The sequence below is a fragment of the Oxyura jamaicensis genome, chromosome 1 (assembly GCF_011077185.1).
Source record: "Oxyura jamaicensis isolate SHBP4307 breed ruddy duck chromosome 1, BPBGC_Ojam_1.0, whole genome shotgun sequence".
In the NCBI taxonomy this organism is placed as follows: Eukaryota; Metazoa; Chordata; class Aves; order Anseriformes; family Anatidae; genus Oxyura; species Oxyura jamaicensis.
Window position 1 is genome coordinate 33,165,686 of NC_048893.1, and position 12,606 is coordinate 33,178,291.

A 12,606-nucleotide genomic window follows, 5' to 3' on the forward strand; every position below is an offset into this window, starting at 1 on the left:
GAATTTAATGTCTCATGCAATGTGAACCACCACACTGTGGTTGGGAAAGGAGCATTATTTATTTATTTATTTATTTATTTATTTATTTATTTATTTATTGTGGAAGAAGGAGGAGGCACATTATACTCATGTAAAGATTAAAGGAGTTGTGTGTTCAAAGTCTTGAGTGGAAAGAAAACTTATGGCAGAGTGGAGGTGAGGAGGGGAGAAGACAGAATCTGACAGAAACTTCATATAATGGTTAAGTACTGAAAGGTTTAATAGAAGGGAAAGGCTTGTCAAATCTAAATTCTTGATAGGCTTCAGCTTAAGGATCACATTCGCAATTTAATATAAAAGACATTTTTTGGTAAAGCCCTCCCTATTTTTATCATGTACATAAAACATTGTGAGAGGTTTAGTGAAGCTGGAAAAAAAAAAAAAAAGCGATTTACGTTATAAGACAATGTCACAAGAGCAAATTAATATACCCTAGGTAGAAATCAATTTAAGCTAAAAAAGAGAATATGGCATCTACCTATCAAAGTAGTTACATTCGAAGTTTGCCTTCTGGGAGAACAGAGGTGAAAATCCTCTGTTTAAAGGTAAATTTTTTAAAGGATTATGTGATGCAATTGTCTGTGGCGTAGATTACATACACTAAAAGATCCAAGAGGTCCTAAACTTGTCCTGTTGTCTGATGTTCTTAAATACAGTAAGTAGCGCATGCTTAACCACAAGTGGAAGCTGCTCTTTTATTGCAACCAAAGGTAAAACAAAATATCTGTATGTTTAATTCTTTTCTATTTCAGAGGAAAAGTTAAAGGACTTAAACTGGGGAGCCAAGTGAAACAATGAGGAAAAAGTCTGATATGCTGATATGAAGACATATATGTGTGCTTTCACGCAGTAATATGTAGTTCTATGGAAAGGTGGTGGAAAGGTGTAGGTTGTCATGTTAAATGTGATGGTATTGATTAAAAATAATAAGCGGAAAAATCTACTTCAGCCTTCATATGTTCAGGATGTTGGTTTCCTGCCACTATGAAACAAATGAAGGATTTGGCTAGTTCTTGTAGACCTGAAATATTAGAGAGGAGAGAAGTTTTACAGTGATAATTGATGGATTCTATGGCTGGACGCCAGTCCCTCTCATTAAGCCATCTATCACTGTGTGTCATGGATGTGAGTTCCTACAGCATTTTAAATGGCAGCCTTGTAATCATTTCTCTTATTCCCATGAAGTACCTGATCTGCCAGCTTTCCTTTTACTCTCAAACAAGGTTGTGAACAGCACCAAGGGGAACGTGGCTGGGTGCTGGGAAATCCTAGCAGGCAAAAGCTCCAACTGGAACACCATGATGTCAAACCCTACTGATCGTATCCCAAGTGGGGTTCAGTTGCTGTGCAAAATTCAGCTAGGTAGAGACAGGAAAGCCAATCCAATAATTCAGCTTTGGAAGTCATATATCTTCTCCCATCGTTGATGTTATCTTGTCAGATTATGCAAAAGAGCAGTGACCTCTGAATTACAAAATAACTCATTAGCAGCTCCAACTGGCATTATTTGCACATACAGTACTGAATGTTGCACTGTTACAGCTTGTGATCTCAGAATTAAATTTTGCACAGAAAGCACATAGTTGTATTTTTGAATATAGCTCCCTGATAAAAACTGTAAGTTTTTCTCTTTGTACACTGAATGATTAAGTCAATTAAATTAGGACTTAAAAGTTAATAAAAATTGGTCTTCTAAGAAATGGTATAACTCCTGGCAGATAAATTATTTTTCTTGAATAGTTCTTAATAATTGAACACTGCCTACACTTCAAATTTTCTTCCAGTTAAAACTCTCTACTTGTAGAGTATAAGGTAAATCTGAAATATATGCTTAATAGTAATTCTTATTATTTACCCTGTTATTTTTTACAATTGAAATTTCTTCACCAGCAAATGAATAACTTTTTTAATCTTTCCAGAAATCAGCATGAAAATAATAACACAAATATTAAGCTTAAAAGATTTTTTGTTTGTTTACTTGCTTGTTTCTAAATATTCATTTGGGGATTCTTCTTTTCCACTTCCAGATTTTGAAAACTCCAGGAAATTCAGGAATCCTTTTATTTTCCCTTTAGCCAGTTTGGGACCAAAAACACAAACACATCTTAGTTGCAAGTTTATTGTACATATTTATTCTATAAGGTGGACACTAACACATAGTTTTCATATCTACTATTTAATATGGACTATTATTGATCTCAATAGAACAGAACAGTGTAATTTTAGTAAGTTGTATGTGCAAACTTGCCTCAGTATTTCAAAACAACTTACATATAGTTCTGTGCAAAAGAAATACTCTGAATAAAATTGCAAAGCAGAACATTTCAGCACATTTTGGTATTATTGTAGGACTATCTTGAGAAGATTTTTGTTAAGAAAAATGTTTGATTAAAAATGTAGTTTAATCGACTTTTATTTATTTATTTGTTTGTTTATTTATTTATTAATAGATACAGGAAGAGAGACCTCCCCAGACTTGTCCTTCAGCCAGACAGCTAGGCACTCACACTCAAGCTCTTCCATTGTTCAAATTAAATGAATTTGACTATTGGCCTTTCCAACATTATGGGTAGATGATGTAATCAGGAGACTATCTGGATTGCCTTTGAATTCACATATTCTTTTCAGAACAGTTTCTGGTAAAAATATATCTATATTTCCAATTTTAAAAGGTGACAATCCAAATGTGATTATTCCATTATAGACAGCATATATGTGCTAGATTATACAACCATTAAAAATATACATATAATATATTATTAGTCATATATAAATATAATATTAGTCAGATATATTAGCCCACAGTTTATATGTTGTTAAAAATAATTAAAAGGAAAAAAGTTGATTAGAGAAGATTAGAGAATAACTGCTTTAAAAACATATGAAATATAAATGCATATAGACATCGAATACGGTACACTTTATAAACACAAATAGTCTACCATAATGTAAATTTAGACTTTCAAGAAATCTCACACTGCACTTTTTTTTTTTTTTCTACTGGAAAAAGAATGCTAAAAAACATATAACATGTTTTTAGACATCGAGTGTGCTAGCAGAAGCATACAGTCATGGGAAGGTGGAAAAGGAATATAGAAGTTGTTATAGGACTGATCCATTTTATAATAGCTGTAATTATAAATTTATCATCTTTTAACTTTAACTGGGAAATTCAAACTGTGATCACTTATTTAACTTTAGTTTTTAATAAACTTTTCCCAATTGATTTGTTTGGAAAAAAAAAAGGCAGTTTTAACTTGAATGAAAAAAAAATATATATATTCTTATTTTCTTATGAATCATGAAGAGAAAGAAGACAAAACTCTGCCAGAATAAATAAATATATAAATCTTATATAATATTTAATAATATATACATATATATGCAATGGTTTAGAGTTATATTACTTATTGATTAGTCAGATTTTGTCAGCCTAAATTTATTCTGAGCAAAAAGATACTACTGTGTTAAGCTATAGATCTTGGTAAATGTATGCCTTTGAAGGCTGTGGGGGGAACACTAACCCACCAACCCCTGTTTTGTCTTAAACTTTTACGGTTGCAAATTTCCCATACGTTTTAGTAGGCAAGGATAAATTAGTTTAATGCACAATTATTTGAATTAATAAAAACATATTGGGAATGTACAGTTCAGTGTATGTACAGTGGTGATGAACATTACAGCTCATTCTATTTTTTGCAGAATATTAAATGTTACATTACCTATTGAAACGAAAGAAAAAAAAATCAAATGAAGACTGAGAAAATCCCAAAGACATTTGGAGTGCTTAAGTGATTTATTTTTACATTTCTGTTTGAAAATATTCTTAAGTTCCCTTCTGTAAATGATTATCATGAACATCTGCTTCTATGTATATACAAATTATATTTTAACTTGCAAATGTCTGGCAGTCTGACACCTAATATTTGGGGGAAAAAAAGTGCCCTTGCAGTAGACTGGAAATATCAACACAGCTCATTCTGGCTTAGCTATGAGTATCAGTAACAGAGGCTGTGTTTTTTAAATGAAATGCTAAAAGACTGGTTCGGTTTAAAACATCCTTTTAGTATCTGGGATCCAAAGTACCTATAGAGCTTGAGCATTGTGAAGGTGAAGTTACATGAGACAGCTGAACCCACCTGAAAGTTTGTTACACCTGAAAAGAGTAAACTCTGTTCATTTCCCCTTTTTACCTGTGCTCACTTCAGTCCTATCTTGTCCTTCCCTAAGGTTGGGACACCGGGCAACTGTGTGAGCCAGGATGAAACAAATGCCTATCCCTCCTTTCTTCTTCAAGTTGTTTCTCCTATGACAACTAAGTGAATCAGATTAGGTACCAAGTTCTGACCTGGTACAGTTCATAGCTAAGCAAGGAAGTTTTTAATTAAATAAGTAACCTGCAATATGCAGTGGCTCAGAAGAAGTTCTGTTTTCTGTACAGTGTCACTGTTTGAGAGAAATAGTAAGGAAGACTGGGCTGTGCCCACTTCAGACAGTCCAGTTCAGTTCACAAAAACATAACTGCTGACATTGTTTGCTCTCTCTAACATGATCTAATGTTAAAGAGATTCTGTTCTTTCTAACTAATGAAGTAACAGTACCTTCTTCTGCTCATTAATGAAGTGATGAGAAATGGAAAATAATTCATTGGGAAAATAACACCTAATTTGTCACTGTTCTGCAAAATTAGCAGCCTTTGCTTAAAAGAGACTTTGGAAATAGAATATAAAAAGCTCTGCAGTAAGTACTGCCAGCAGTATTGTTATTATTTTCATTTTACAAAACTCAAGGTACTATAGTCATGTATAGTACAAAGGGAACATAGCCATCGTCTAAAGATGCTTTGCAGTCTCAAGATAGCAACAAAAACACCAAGCAGAATATAATTGGCTTTGATTCCAGTCCTGTATGTTGATTGGTGTAGTATTGTGTGGTATTTAATGGGGGATGAGACATGTTTGCAGACTCTCTCATTATCACCATCTGCCCAGAGAAGCTGTGGACATCCCATCCCTGGAGGTGTTCAAGGCCAGGTTGGATGGCACTTTGGCCAACATGATCTAGTGGGTGGCATCCCTGCCCATGGCAGAGGAGATGTAATTACATGATTTTTAAAGTTCCTTTCAACCCAAGCCATTCTATGATCTGGTATATGACATATATTTTGGAGAGGGGTGGCATGTATGATGAGGGAATTATTGCACTGAGTAACTCCATGCCCATCCATATCATACCTGCCACCAGTGATGTTATTTGAATCTGGGCCACTTCCTGACCATGCCAGGCAAGCATTTGATGCTGAAGAAATAAATGCTATGATGAGTAGCTCCTTTTAGGAGCAAGAAACACATTTCAAATTGTAAAAGATGAGATGTTATTTTGTTCAGTATACAAAAATCAATATCAGTACTATTTGTATCACAATGGCCATAAAGAGATCCCTGCAGAGATCAGAACTGTAACATGTCTTGAGGACTGTGCATGGAAAGACAAGACCCACTCTAAGAAATACATAAACACACAGGGTAGTTAGATTCCACATTTACATGACATACAGAAAAGTAAAGGTAGGATTCATCTCCTTTAATTTTTTTTTGTCTAAAAAATTGATGTCTTTTGTGAAATAGTTACTTGAATACTCTTTTTAGGATGGGCAGAACACCCACTCCCCAAGGGTGAGTTACTTCCTTGTAAGGTGTGACATTTTGCCCAGTGAAAGTACATGACCACTTCATTGCTTGTAAAAAAAGGTCTGGTTTACTAGATTAAACTAGGCAATTTCAAGACAACTAAGTGAAGAGAGGTATACACAGGCCAAAATATGAAGTCACAGAGCAAGTTCTTACAGGATCAGAATCACAAGGTATGCTATATCCTAGCTGTCACACACACACACAAGTTTTTCAAAGAAAAGAAGCATATGTGTAAAATAAAACACTGTCAAGTACTCTTTCATCTGGTATGTTAAATAATAAAGATGAGTTTTGAAATGCAAAGCCACAAAAAGTCTGAAATCCGTAAGCTTTGGTACTTCTATAGCTGTCCTCTGACCTGTTCATGTTTGCTGTTGTTATATGCATGAGGAAGTGAACTTGGACGTGAATTCAACCTCCTCAGGCCCAAAATATTGATCAGTCATTGCAAAGCAAATGTCCAAAGGGGAACTTCTCTAAGGAGAATATTTGTGAGGATACAAGACAAATAAATACATAAATAAATAAATATTTTATTTTTGAAAAATAAAGATTTTAAGTGCCAAAAGAAAGGGAGTAGGCATTGAGGAGAAATAGGTCATCCTTTGTTGCAAACTCCTCTTGGATTCTAGGGAGCTTAATATGTGTGTTTGTAGTAAATAAAGAAAGAAGTATCAATTTTTCCTTCTAGAGGAAATAGGCCATAGAGCCCTAAATTCTGGCTAACCACATGGGTTAGACAAAACAATCACAAAAAGTTCTGAAGAACTCAAATAAAATGCTGAATGAATTATTATAGTTTTTATGTACACATTACATAATAATAATACAGATCAGTACATGTGGCTGCCTATGCTAAAATACAAGCTTTTGATGAATTGAAATGTAAGATATGAAGTGAATAGGATTTATAAAATTACCTACCTGTGTGCTGCAAAGTAGGTAACTAGAGTACTAAGGACAAAATCCACTTGTTACAGAAGATAATGATTTAAACAGGAACACTGTGTGGTCCTAAAGGCAATGACAGACAAATCACTGGAAAACACATTTGAAAAAACACCAAAAACTGAAAGAACAAAACCACTGTCCCACCAGAAAGCTAAACAGCAATTGTTAGCCATGCAAAACATGGTACACTGTTTCAAAATAAGCCTTTTCTCTACCATAAGACAAAATAAAATAAAATAAAATAAAAAAAATAAAAAAATGAAGGTGAAACAAGATTGTTTCTGATAGTCCTAAAAGTAAAGGAAGCATAACCAATTGAACCTTTGTTATCTGGTGAAAATGCACATCTGGGCTATAAAATTGTAGAACATGTTTCAATGACACTGTCATCAAAATTAATCTCCATATGATCAGCTCAGGCTGAGTCATTTTTTCCCTTACATTTGTATTTTAACTCCTTTCAGTAAGGGCATGAAGCAAGTGGATGCATGATAATTAACTACTCTAATTTGCATGCCTCTCTCTAATAAGATAGGAAAGTAGCTCTCTGTGTTACAGCAGCTTTGAATACCAATCCAGCATGCCTGTAAAAGTTTTCCAGGGCACAGGAATCATTTGCTAAAGCTTCAGTCCAGAGTCCTCTATTTTGGCTGTGAACAAGCATGCCACTGATCTTCTCTATCATGTATAGCTTTCAAGCTAATTTGCAGGAAGGCTTTCTAGTCAATAGACCAATGTTCTTCTCATTACTGTGAGATTTGTAGGGTGCCTGTCCTTGGTAGGATCTCTAATGGGATAAAGCTGTAAAAAAGGGCCATCTGCCTTCAACAGTCCTTCTGATGATAGTGCTGGTAAAGTATGCAGTTACCATTAGTGGCCAGCTGGCCTCTTGCATCATTATACATTACAAATGTTTTACAGCAAGACAATATAATATCAAATGACATTTTTTAAAAAACATAACATGCTTTGAATTGTAAAAGCATCCTTAAAGGGAATGATTGGCTGTGATTCTCAAGACAGCTTGTCCAGGTTCATATTTGTTTATGCAAGCGTTTTAATTCTAACTTTGGGTACATTTCATCTTTCCAAAAATGCTGGAAAAAAAAAAAAAAAAAAAAAAAAAAAAAGGAAATGGAATCAAATATCTAACAAGTTATATTTTAGATTTAAATGAAAAATAAATAAATAAATCACACAGTTTGTCTCTTTAGTGTTTTATTTCATTGCTTAATGTAATGTGACTTTGTTTATATGTCTTTGCTTTATAATTTTCAGTAAGATAAACATATATACAACAAAGCAGAAGTAATCCTTGAAACACCAGAGGCTGAGAGACACTGTTTTACACTCTTGAAAGCAAAATCACATCTACCTTAAATATATATATATATATATATATATATATACACACTGGCATTTTGTCATTGTTAGTTTTCTCTTTGGAACACTAGACAGCTAATCTGTAATCACAACAATGAAAGCCCCACCAGATAAGCAGTGGAAAAGTCAAACTTGCTAAATTCCATATAAAAGTTTCAAGTAATGGGAGAAATACAAGGAATATGCTCATTTCTATTCTTCCTACCAAAATCCTTTGCTGGTTTTTAACAATGTTAAAATGTTAACAATGTTTAACAATGTTTTTTAACAATGTTTAACAACGTTAAAGCCTTATATTACTATACATGAAACTAGAGTTTCATCCTTGGGATGAAATTGCTATTGTTATAATAATACTTTAAAAATGAAAAGCTACTTTTTTTTTTTTTTTTTTTCACTAACATTCATGGCAGTTTAACTAGCACTGTTAAACAAACCATTGCAGAAGCACTTACTACCACTGGCTAGTCCCATTAATTCCTAATTAAGCAATTAGTAATAAAATAAATGTCTAAAAACTCCAGAGAGCTGATAGCTGTAGGTAGAAGTTGTTGTTGTTGTTGTTTGTGTTTTTTTTGTGCGCGTGTGTTTGTTTTTTTCCAGTCACAATAATCATTTAGTGTTCAGAATATTGAAAAGAAAAATCAAGACTGAGACCCGTATTAACAACTGAAGAGTACACCCCCTACCCTTATTCTTCTTTTCCAGTAAGATTTGATTTGTTTCTGACCATTCAATATTGAAGTTCCTAGTCTTTACTCAACAACAACAAAAAATTCCTTTGAAATCACCTGACTTGCAAACATGCCAATGAACTCTGACAAAAAGAAAGCTCCTCAAAATAATAGAGATGATTCCCCTCAAGAAGTGTAAACATAGAATGGATTTACATTGTTTTGGAAGAACTGAAAAATTAATCTTGAAATACCATCATTTCTTTCAAATTATAATATTGTTGCCCTAGGGAAAAAAGAAGACAATAGCTAAGGAGTCAGAGAAAATAATTGAACTTTTTTTTTTTTTTTTTGGAGTTAATTAACAAAACCGAGGAAACCTGATGATTCCAGAAGAAAAGATAAGAAAATCCTGAACAGAAACAAACTAAGATTTTCTTGATGCTGAAGAAAAGAAATACAACTTTGCACTGAAGAAATATTAAAATTCTACAGAAACGAGACATAGACTTAATATTTTAGCAAGGTTATTCTTATGTTCTGAAAACTCATCAAAAGTTTATGGTCTATATATATATATTTAATAGAACACACTCATTCATGGCTACTCAAACAATCAAGCCACACTTGAATATCCTGTAAGTATATGTGTCATTATACTGCCATTTTCTTTAGATGTTAGAGGCTGCTCTTCTTTTTAAATGAGGTGCCTTGAGGAATACTATCTCTATGTAAACCAATTAGGGTAAATATGTGCAACCATTTCAACATATTGTGATGAATTTTAGAGTTCATTGCTATTTGTTTATTTTAAAGGCACATTCACAGTTTGTTTATTTTTATGTTCTAAAAACCTCTACAATTCTGTCTCTGGAAATAATGACAGATGTAATAAACTCAGCTTTTCTTTCAAAACATATCCTGACTGGGCAAAGGTTTTATTTTAATGATATTATTAATTTGATATTTAAATAGTGCTCTCACTGCTAGACAAAAAAAAAAAAAATGTTTGAAATGGAAGCAGCAATGCCTCTGACAGGTTGAAAATTATCAAGAAATAGCTGGTATCTCATAATTTCCTTGAAAACTCTACAAAATCTTCAGTTAGGGGGGCACAGAAAAATGCAGTCCATTAATAGTCAAACAACCAATTAGAACCAAAGTGTTCTGGAAATGCTGTGAAATTATGGTGGGGTATTTTCCTTTTTTGATACAGTATAACTGTATAACTGGAGCTTCCATTGCACTGCAATAGGAAGTAGTTGAAACAATATTAGTCCCTTGCATGATTTTGGGCTCAAAAAAAGGAAAAAAAAAAAAAAAAAGTTTATTTTCAATGGATTACATATGAACAGTGATCTAACTTCATAATAGACACACTAGAAGTTGACTTCCCCTGATATGTTTCACTCCTACTCCACAAGATTTGAATGTTTTAGAGTTTGTTTTAACTGAACTGAGTCAGCTCACACATAGATGTCAGACAAGGTTCAGTCCTGTGTGTAAGGGATAAGCAACAATGAATAAGGATGAGCAGGTGGGATCACTTATTTCTCCTAATTATTCTACTTGGTCTGTAGGTTTATAGACTTCAAATTGAAAGGGATATTGGCTATCCTTGTATATCACACAAATCACAGAATATTGGAGCTGACCCAGAAATTTCTAAAGTATTAGTTTCTTATTGATTTGGTGCATGTGCAACTGAAAGATAAGATAAAGATATCTAATATTGATTAAAATATGTTGAGTGTTAAAATTGAATTATTCTGGCATTAAGTGTACGCTCCCTATTCCTAGTGTGAACTTGCTACCAGCTTTCAGCACTAGCCTTCATATTTTTTTCTTTTTTGAGGTGTAATATGCTGTTCTTCTCACATAACTCCACATCACCCAATTATACAGTTTTCTCTATAAAACTGTCCTGTGCATGATAGTATCCAACTGTCTTTGAAAAGAAAGGTGTCTTCACAAATTTTACAATGGGCATTTTGATTCTTTCTGCAGGCCTTCAACAAGGATATTGCTTACATTCAAACCAGTTGCAGACCCATACACAATCATTAGAACTTCCTGTTTATTTTCTATTTTTTATAACTTCAATCAGCATAAGTTGTCTAAATGTGTTTTTTTGTTTGTTTGTTTGTTTGTTTTTCATGCTAATATCTAATGGCTGTGTTGTAGTAATACAAATTTCTTACTGGAGTCTTCTATTTCAATGGATTAGACTCTACCAATCAAACTCATAATCTCAAAACCAAAACTTCAAAAGGTGATTATAATATAAACATAAAGAATTCTGATGTTTTTGTACTTGATTCAATAACGGATTCCATCAAATTTATAAATATGCTTATGAAAAACACTGGATGCTTTTGGTCCTTGGGAATGTACTTTTTCCAACTCAGATTAGAAACATTTGAATGGGTGTTTGCTTAAGCTGGCATAAGATTTTGCTTTCAAACTTTTTGCTGCACACCAACTGCAAGCCTGTTTGCCAGGCAAGTGGCAAAGTTTTCCAGCGTTAGAATTTTAATGAAAATTGTGGAAAAAAAAAAAAAAAAAAAAAATCCAGCATACCACCACCAACTTCTAAACAGATCAAAATACATTGCTGTAGTGTGAAATGGCACTGCAGTGTAAACAACCAGAAAACTGGAGGACAAAAGCTTTGGAAAGTTACTTCTCTGGAAAGTCACAGTGACTTCAGCACTAGTTTTGGCTAAACTTTTTTTCTTTCTTTCTTTCCACAAAGGTAAAAACATTGTAGGGTATTGACCAAAAAAGTAAAAATAAATAAAATGTAAAAAAGAAAACAAAATGACTCACATCACTGCCCACACACCAAATATTCTGTATTTACAAACCAAATTTTATTGATACGTTTGCAGTGAGCCATCAGAATCCCATCTTGAAGAATTTATGGTTAATGTGAACATATCAATACAATATTAAATGTAACTAGACAGGTAAGTAGAATATAAAAAAACTACATTCTCCAAATTAAGGAGGATTTTTCTTTCCAGGAGACACTGGTCATTTATTGAAAGTACAGAGTGGTAGGCCTGACAAAATGTCTAAGAAGGGGATGATCTACCACTGTCAGACAACACTATCTGTAAATCTCCCAGATTTTCAGAATATTTTGAAATTAGTTGATTTAGTCAAATTAGTTGAGAGTCAAAAACTTTCGGATGCAAGTGAAGAACAGGTACAAGATGAAAGACATAGAGAGGGATCCATGGAGGAAACAGAGGTGTAAGACTAGTTTGAGAAGAGCAATGGAAAATATAGTTGGAGCCTTGGAAGAGAAATAGCTGGCCTGGATGAGAAATAGAAGTGAAAAGATATATGTATATATAAATATGATGTACATATGATATATGTATATATTTATTTGGTGAGGGTATGATTTTCCAAAGATCCAGAAGCATCTAGGGCATTCTGAATGATTTCAAGTGAGGTATGCAATCTCTAGGTTATAATCCTCTGCTTTCTCCTTTTACTTTTCAGAACAACAACAACAAAAAAAAAAGGAAAACAAACAAAAAATATACTATAATATAATATTTTAAAAGTCATATTCTGTTCTTCAGGATACAAAGGTGGGTAGTCCCCCATACACCTTCTAGACATCCCGCATCTCAATGTCCTTACAAGTTTTCAAGGATATACAGTACACCACAAGTATCTTGTTTTAGACAGGTACCGCACTTTGCAATTATATTCCTCCAGAACCATTTTTTGCAAATTATAGTGACACTATTAAAGCTACCTCCTTTATGTGACATCTTCAGATAAATAGGTACAAATCCAGCTGTCTGAGTAGTGTATCAGAAAATTATGGCCAATGTCTATGCTAGTGA